This window comes from Alosa sapidissima, chromosome 6, assembly GCF_018492685.1.
Source record: "Alosa sapidissima isolate fAloSap1 chromosome 6, fAloSap1.pri, whole genome shotgun sequence".
Taxonomy (NCBI): Eukaryota; Metazoa; Chordata; class Actinopteri; order Clupeiformes; family Clupeidae; genus Alosa; species Alosa sapidissima.
Window position 1 is genome coordinate 22,920,631 of NC_055962.1, and position 8,205 is coordinate 22,928,835.

Consider the following 8,205-nt stretch of genomic DNA (forward strand, 5'->3'; position numbering starts at 1 on the left):
TATTTCCAAAGGTGCATTAGGCATTGTCACAGGCTCACAGCCCACAAATCCATTACTGCAACTGTAGTCGTTTCACCTTTGGTGCTGGCGGTGGCTTCTGGCTCTTACTTGGTGCATGAGGTGAGAGAGCTGGGAGCAGGGGGTGGTGCTACCCTCGCCCTGTGTTCCAATTGAATGGGAGGGGAATCCACTTTCATTTTAGCGGTGCCCCAGGCCTGTATCTCCTATCCCAAGAACGAACTGCTTCCAACTGTGTGGGCCTTGGATGGTCAATGTTGGTCAAAATGGTGCATTCTTATCAGCCTTCAGCCAATTCAGTTCTATTTTTTTATATAAAGAGTTTCATATGATTCACCATATAACTGCATCAGTTATACAGTTTTATATCCACGCTTTATGTTTCTGTGAGGGAGTCAAGGGGGCTTTCTCAGACTTAAGCACTGGTGTACAGGCTATTGGGTATACAGGGACAAATCACAGTCGGCCACCACATCCATGGGCTGATAGAGCATCCATTCTCTTCATCCTCTTGTGCCTTTGCAGACAGGGCCAACACCAGTTCTTGCCACTACTGCTGTTCTTCTGCTATCTTCTGCAGCCTTCCCCTGCTTAGCTCTCCATTCTTCATTTCCCTGTCAACAGTCCGGCGCCAGGTCTGCTTTGACCATCCTCTTCTGCCTTGTCCCCCTGGAGACCAGTGGAGTGCAGTCTTGGTTATGGTGCCATTTTCTTGTCTCAGCACATTTGCAATCGTCTCCATTTAATTGCTACTGTGATAGGTTGTGTAGATGACCTACTGTACAATAGAGCTCTGCATTGGTGATGGTGTTTGGCCAGAAGATGTTGAGAATCCTGCAGAGACAATGGTTTTGGAAGACTTCTAGTTCTCCTAGTCTTATGTAGAGGTTTGTACTTGGCCTGTCTTTTTACTGTCCAAATTACTGTCCGCCTGGCCAGTACTACAGTAGCAGAGACATATCCAGGACTGATTGTCTTTCCCTGCACACTCCCTGCCAGTAGGCTAGACAACTTTATAACACTTCAGAGTGTTTGTTGTTGTTGGTGCCCTTGGTGTTGTTGCAGAGAGGAGTTTTATATTGTCCTTAAAAGCGTGACTGCGCTGCTAGATCTATTCTCGTTTCCCCTAGCACATTTTGACCAGCTGAGAGGGCTTTCGCAGTCCTCTCCTATTTAACTGGTCATTTTGGCCATCTATTATCCGCATTTGCACTGCCCTCCTGAAGCACAAGATCTCATGAAAATTACATTTTCGGAGGAGCAATTATGGAATTAAATGTCTTAAATGAGGAAGGGTGGGTCAACGGACGCTTTGAGGAGGACGGATGCATCTCGAATTTAATAGCCGAGGCTCCTTCTGGAGTTCAGAAGACACCTCTTTTCAGTCAATTATTTCCAAATTCCATCAGAGGCCAGGCTGATAAAAACACTGTTTTCCCATCTCCGTGGCAATGAAGGTGACCAGCGCTTGATGCGTAATTGATCTATGAATACTTTATGAGAACATAATCCTTTGGCCGTGTGCAACTTTTGCCTGTTTATTTATTCCGGCCGCTGTTTTCTAATTTTATATTCTATTTTGGTTGCGCTAATGGATGTGTAGACTGCCCCTCTGACTAACTCTCTCCCCTCCTGCTGTGCATGTTGATACTTATATTGGGGATGTACGAGCTAATAAGCTGTATAATTCCTAGAAGAACAGCAGGGCGGTGGGCTATCAATATCCCTTTGATCTGGGGCAGTGGATGGCACATTTTGTTTCCCCGGTTGACTGTCCTCACCGGTGAAACCGCCCTTCGTCCATTAGGGTGAAGAACAGTTGGGCTTTATGATGGCAGCGGCAGTGGTGGCCACACCAGGCCGGCCTCAATCAGGCTTAATGACCCTCATCTGTCTCCATGGCGACGACAAAGCCTTTCTGCCATTAGCGAGATTAGACCCAGATATTGGGTGACTCCATGTTGGGACGACTGCGGCAGACATGTTACAATAAGTCCCTGTGCTAGTGCTACCATTACTGCCACAAAAGGCATCAGTACAAGCCAGTGGCCAGAGAGTACACAGACATATAAGAAGCCTATGCTTAGTCAATAGACACTAACATATTGTAACGTCGGTGTCTTTTGGAGTGCTAGCCTCCCAGAATGCAATGTGTCTGAATGCTGGTTTGTGTAATGTCGGGTTTAGTGAGTGTAATTGCGTTTACCATGTCATGTATGTGTTAGCTTGTGAAGTCTTTCTTTACGTTGTACCTCATGTATTTTACTCGGTGTATTGTATGTGACTACCCTGTTCGTGTATCGTGCTTGTTTTATTGACTTCCCTTGTGTTTCCTATGTAATGGTGGCTTGGTATGTCTGTGTCTCTGCTCTCGTTCTCAGCTAATAAACCTTTTGATTGGACAACAGTGTGTGTCGCTATCAAATCGTTACAATATGTTGCACTACATAATATGCATCATGTCTTTACATACATGAATAATTGAATTTGTATTGATGTTCATTTTATTTACGTTAGTCTCTCTCAGCTCTGCTACTAGGCAGCCTGGAGACCATGGAGCAAATTTTCGCCTGAGATAGGGAACCAATCACAGAACAGGGGGGAAAGCAAGACGATGATGAGCTATGCACAGACGCATTTGATAGACATCCGTGGCACCCAATAAACGGATCTGGGCATTTTTTTCAAATACGAGAAAATGAACGTTTGGTTCCCAGACCACGTCTCATTGAGAAGTGGTGGCGCTAGCCAGGCTAGCTACTAATGCCCATACATCAACATCATGGTGGGTTGTGATGTCATACAGTAGGACAGTTGTCCCAGTAGACAGCTACAGTAGGATTACGCAGAGGTAATGTTAGTGAAGAATAACAGTAGGATTACGCAGAGGTAATGTTAGTGAGGGACAACAGCAGGATGACACAGAGGTAATGTTAGTGGATTATGCAGAGGTAATGTTGGTGAAGGACAACAGTAGGATTATGCAGAGGTAATGTTAGTGAAGGACAACAGTAGGATTATGCAGAGGTAATATTAGTGAAGGACAACAGTAGGATTATGCAGAGGTAATGTTAGTGAAGGGCTACAGTAGGATTACGCAGAGGTAATGTTAGTGAAGAATAACAGTAGGATTACGCAGAGGTAATGTTAGTGAAGGACAACAGTAGGATTACACAGAGGTACTGTAATGTTAGTGAAGAATAACAGTAGGATTACGCAGAGGTAATGTTAGTGAAGGACAACAGTAGGATTACGCAGATATAATGTTAGTGAAGGATAACAGCTGCCAGCTGCTGGTTGTCTTTGTCCCTGTGCACTGTGGAATCTCTGAAGGTCTGGTGTTATGAGTGCAGCACTAATGGTTCAAGCTGTGCTTTGCTGACATCTTGCTGACATTTACATGTGTGTATGTGAGTATGTTTGTATACATTTACATGTGTGTATGTGAGTATATTTGTATACATTTGTGCATTTACATGTGTGTATGTGAGTATATTTGTATACATTTGTGCATTTACATGTGTGTATGTGAGTATATTTGTATACATTTGTGCATTTACATGTGTGTTTCTGTGCCTACATGTATACGTGTGTTGACAGGTGTGAGGATATAGCTCTGCTATATGTGTGTGTGTGTGTGTGTGTGTGTGTGCTCCTGATGCAGCCATTAGTGTGTGTGTGTTTGTGTGTGTGCTCCTGATGCAGCCATTAGTGTGTGTGTGTGTGTGTGTGTGTGTGTGTATTTCTGATGCAGCCATTAGTGTGTGTGTGTGTGTGTGTGTGTGTGTGTGTGTGTGTTGTACTCCTGATGCAGCCGTTAGTGTATGTGTGTGTGTGCTCCTGATGCAGCCGTTTGCGCATGTGTGTGTGTCTGTGTGTGTTTCTGTGTGTATGTGTGCATGCTCTTGATGCAGCCGTTATGTGTGTGCGTGTGTGTGTGTGTGTGTGTGTGTGTGTGTGTGTGTGTGTGTGTGTGTGTGTGTGCGTGCTCCTGATGCAGCCGTTAGTGTATGTATGTGTGTGTGTGTATGTATGTGTGTGTGTGTGTGTGTGTGTTTGTGTGTGTGTGTGTGTTGTACTCCTGATGCAGCCGTTAGTGTATGTGTGTGTGTGCTCCTGATGCAGCCGTTCGCGCATGTGTGTGTGTCTGTGTGTGTTTCTGTGTGTATGTGTGCATGCTCTTGATGCAGCCGTTATGTGTGTGCGTGCGTGTGTGTGTGTGTGTGTGTGTGTGTGTGTGTGTGTGTGCGTGCTCCTGATGCAGCCGTTAGTGTATGTATGTGTGTGTGTGTGTGTGTGTGTGTGTGTGTGTGTGTGTGTGTGTGTGTGTGTGTGTGTGTGTGTGTGCATGCTCCTGATGCAGCCGTTAGTGCAGCTAAAGCAGTCCTAATGACCTCCTGCTCTGGCCCAGAGGAGACAGACGGCTGAGAGTGTGTGTAGAGTGGTAATCAGAGATCTGGAGGAGCCAGGAGAGATGGAACTCTCTCTCTCTCTCTCTCTCTCTCTCCCTTCCCTGTGTGTCTTTCTCAGTCTGTCTTGTTCTCTCTTTTTCTCACAGTTGGTCTCTCTTTCCTTCTTACGCTCAGTTAGCTTCTCTCTCCCTTTCTTAGTATCTCTCTCTCCATTCAATTCACATTCTCTCTCTCCTCATCACTCTCTTGGTCCATCTCTCTTTCTTGTGCTCACACACCGTTTCCCTCTCTCCCACTGTCTCCTGCTCTCTCACACTGTCTCCTGCTCTCTCACACTGTCTCATAACTACACGGTTTCTGTCTATCTTTCTCTCCTTCCTCACTTGTCTTTTTGTATTTCTGGCTTCTTCCTTCACCTCACTCTCTGTCTGTCACTCCAATTTTGTTCCACCTCAATCATATTTCCCACCTCTTTTCACAGTCACTCTTTTAATATAGCCTCCTCTCTCTCTCTCTCTCTCTCTCTCTCTCTCTCTCTCGATCCCCTCTTCCCCATTCTCTGGTGTTATCTTCCTGAGACCACATGTTCCCTTTATTCCATTCCACACCTCACCCCTCTCTGTTTCTCAGTGTTTATCCTTTATTGATCTGTACCTTGTTAAAAATGGGATGTGGCCCTCTCTTTCACGCAAACACACACATATGAGCACGCACACACACACACACACACACACACACACACACACACACACACACACAACACACACACACACACAGAGCTAAAACATTTTTATGGTGGTCTTTTCTATGCCAAGTATGTCCCACTGTGTCCCACAGACACAATAAAAAGGCATTCATTTCTCCTCACCATGGAGGCTGTGGATTCATAAGGTTGTGAGGGTATGTGCTCAGTTGTATAAATTCCACATGATGCCACACACTCTACAATATGTCAAATAGAATAGAAAACATAACACATTTGAGAACACAAATAGCAAAATTGTAACTTACACATACAGAGATACATACTGTACACATACATTAACACCTATACACACAGTCACATACAAATGGAGGTAAGAAAACCCACAGAAACACACAAACAGACACACACACACACACACACACACACACACACACACACACACACACACACACACACACACACACACACACAGTAGAGTGTTTTGGATGGAATTGAATTTATTTGTACAGGCTGCAATCCAATTCCCCTGCGAGAGTGCAGATCAAATATACATTTAGCTCGTTGGGCCTGTTAACTAAACATTCCAGCAGCTTGATCAAGCTGCACTTTATTGTTAGGGTGGGGGTTATCGGGTGCCGCAACAGCATATTACAGACTCACTCTCTCTCAAAAAAAAACCTGTCAGCAGAAGCCAACAACACTCAGGGGGGAAAAAAAACACAGCCTCTCCACACTTCTCTCAGAGAAGCTTCCTCTTCCTCTTCCTCTTCCTCACCACTCATTTGGAAAAAAAGGGAGAACGAGGAAGTCCTCACAGTGGTCCCCATCTCATCCCAGCTCCAGTGTGGCAAAAAATAAATTAAAGAAGTTAATGTGATTTTTGCATTAGCAGATTAGAAATGTCTTTCATGCTCGCATTCCCATATTAGTCCAGAGCTTAGCCCGAATCACTGCTTCCTTTGTACTTACCCTCATAATGTCAGGAGGCCGGCGCTCACTTATATTGCTGGCGGCGGCCTCTCTTTTTCCCCCTGCACTGCCAGAGAAAAGTTGGCCCTTAGATGCCAGCTGGGGAGTAGGGGAGAGATAGGAGAGGAGAAGATGAGCCACCACCACAGCTCGGGATGAAACGAGTGGCGGAGACTCATGGCGGATTGCTATTTCTCTCTCTCTCTCTCTCTCTCTCTCTCTCTCTCCCTCTCTCTGGCTGCCATGTGCAAGAACAACACACAAGGAAAGGAACTGAAAAAAGAGCTAAATTTAAATGATTAGCGCTTCTTGCTCCTTATTGGGTGAGATTTTGTGCACTGTGGGGAGAGCTGCACAAATATGATGCTGATGCTGTTTGTTTTTGCAAGCAGCAGCAGCAGCAGCGCTTCCTGGAAGGTCCTGTGGTATGTAGGGCGTTGCAATGCTGTCTCCCGTTGGCCTCTTGTGCAGGCAAATCATCTGAGTCTCTGTGCTCTAACTGTACCTCTCCCTGTCATGCTTTATTAGCATGACTGTTTGGGTACAGTGTTGCCAAAGCTAGTGTTATAGATAACACAGTGGAATCACAAAAGAATAAAGAAACGGTGAGTGTATGTATCTGTATCAGTGTGACAGTGTGTGTGTGTGTGTGTGTGTGTGTGTGTGTGTGTGTGTGTGTGTGTGTGTGTGTGTTTGTGTGTGTGTGTGCATGTGTGTGTGTGCGTGTGTGCGTGTGTGTGTGTGCGTGTGTGTGTGTGTGTGTGCCTGTGTGCATCTCTTTGTGTGTATGTGTGGGTGTGTGTGTGTGTGTGTGTGCAAGAGCAGAGGGCCCTTCATTAAGAAGTATGGCCATTACATCATTGTCTCCAATGTCTACAAAATTTGATATGACTTTTTTGATGTTAGTGAAAAAGGTCTGTCTTAAATTGTCTTTCGCAGTGAAGAAGAAAGTGCTCCTCTGTCACAACCTTCTCTGCCTGACAGTGACCACATATTCTTTGTTCTCTTGGCAACCAGGTTTTTCTGTGTCTGCCTGTTTCTACTACTTGTGGTCACTGAGCCTGTACTTGGTCAGGAAACGCCTCTGCTTCATATCTCTAACAGAGAAGAGATATTCAGCCAATTCATATTCTCTTTTTAGGATCAGATAGGGATTCATTCTACTTTGGTTGGTAATTTGGTTTGTCCAATGCTATAAATAATCTTCTTTTCCTTGATTCATTATTTTGTTGACTCTAATTAATGTTTGGGAAGCAGAGATGGATTGAGCTTGTTTATCAATTGTTGTTATTGAGTTAGTTAACTTCAGTACTAGCTGGCTCAGAGGACTCTTTTCAGGGTTCAGCTCCTGGGTTTTCAGTGCCTCAAAGTGGAGGGAGTTCTTGGGACTGCTGTTCAGGTGCATCCAGAATTTATAAGATCTTTTTTGAATAGGTAAGGCCAATGGAAAACGGCCTAACTCGGCCCTACATGCATTGTTGTGTGTTTTTGATTGAACTTTTAGAATTGATTGTCAGAATTCTGCATGTAGGGCTGCGGGTGGATGCTTGTTATGGTTATGGTTATGGTTATGGGACTTTGCAGACGCCTTTGTCCAAAGCGACACACAAATACAAAAAAACAACATAATATTTAAAATATAACAGGGAACAGATTAGAATGTTGGTCAAACTATAATAAGGAGAATAGCAATAATAAACCACAATGTCAATTCAATAAATAGCCTAATAAAATAAGCAATGAAAATGAGGAGAAAAGCAATAATAAACAATAGTATCCATTCAATTAATAATATAAAAAACAATGACATGGAAAGACTACATTAAGGAGAATATCAATAATAAACAATAATGTCAAATTAAGCAACAGCCTAATGGAAATAAAACAATATTATACAAACCATAACGCATAAGAAGCGCTTAAAGAACTAAGTGCATGTTGAACAGGAATGTCTTTAGACCCCTCTTAAACGACCCAAAACTACCACAGGAACGGAGAGCACTGGGCAACTCATACCACCAGCATGGAACCACTGAGGAAAAGAGTCTTGAATCAGACCTAGTGTTTATGACTGGTCGACATAACAGATGCTCATCAGAA